Genomic DNA, 1381 nt, shown 5'->3' on the forward strand with positions numbered 1-1381 from the left:
CATAGCATCTCTTAGAATTCTGCTAACATTGATTTCAGACATAGAAAAACATGATTCTAACATTAATAGTTAAGAACAAGTTAATCCAAACAGTCAAACGAATCTTTCGTAAAGGAAGTAATGTCAGATGTTATAGCACCTGACGTAATATTATACCACAGAATCATGATTACAAACAGCATGTGACATGCCAAAATAATAATGTTGACTGATATGTGGCTTAGAAATAAGCTCACAAAGCCAAGCTATTTAACTTTTTGCAATATGCCAAAAGTATACAGTGGAGGATTGGGCAATATCTTTAGTAAATTAGGAAGAATGAATCTCAATGAATCTATAGTTCTTACACAATACAAAAATCAATTCAGAATGGATCAAACAAAAAATTACAACAAACACAACTTAAACATATAAAACTAAATAGTTATGTATTGTATTACCTAAAACTTTGAAATTATTGAAGAAGTGCAAACTCTTCAAGTATAGGCATACAGAAGGACTTTCTGAATCATACTCCTAAATGCAGGAAATAAGAGAAAGAATTGACAAATGGGATTTCATGAAATTGAAAGCTTCTTCAAAGCAAAGGCAAGAGCTTACAGAGTGAAAAGATATCTATATATAGAGAGAAAAGCCTTCACCACAATTCATACTATAAAGGATTACTATGCACACTCTATAAAAAACTAAAAAAAATTAAACTCTAAAGGCAAAAAATAATGTAATAAAAATAAGTAAGCAAATGAACTGAGTAGACATTTTTCAAAGAAGAAATAAATGACATATTTTTAAAATAATCATTATCAGGCTTTTAGAGACAGGGTTTCTCTGTATAGCCCTGGCTTTCATGAAATTAACTCTGTAGACCAGGATGGCCTCAAACTTACAGCCTCCTTAGTGCTGGAATTAAAGTTGCACACTATGACTCCTGGGCCCTTTTTTTAACATTATTACTATTATTTATGTGTAGGAAAGTTTATGTGTGTGGAGGTGGTGTCCTTGGAGTTCATAAGAGGAAATTAATTGTTTGGAGGTGAGGGCATCATTCACTTAAGACTCAGAGCCTTACACTGAAAGGCAATCAATATATTTGTCAGAAAAAAAATTGTTCTTGAGCCAAAAGGGTCTGATACACTGAATACCAAAGTTCTTAAGGAAACATATTTATTTTAAAGAGTTTCTTTTCTCTCATCAAACAGCAATGTATTATATCTTCACAAAGGGATCACAAGCCACACTGTGATGGGAGTCAGAAAATTATCAAAGAAGTCAGAAAGGGTTTTGTAAGACTATGAAATCCCACTTAGGTATAAATATTAAATAAACAGTTAAAAGTACATTATAGTACATTATATTACTTTTATATTTGTTTCTATATATT

The sequence above is a fragment of the Microtus ochrogaster genome, unplaced genomic scaffold, assembly GCF_000317375.1.
Source record: "Microtus ochrogaster isolate Prairie Vole_2 unplaced genomic scaffold, MicOch1.0 UNK200, whole genome shotgun sequence".
NCBI lineage: Eukaryota > Metazoa > Chordata > Mammalia > Rodentia > Cricetidae > Microtus > Microtus ochrogaster.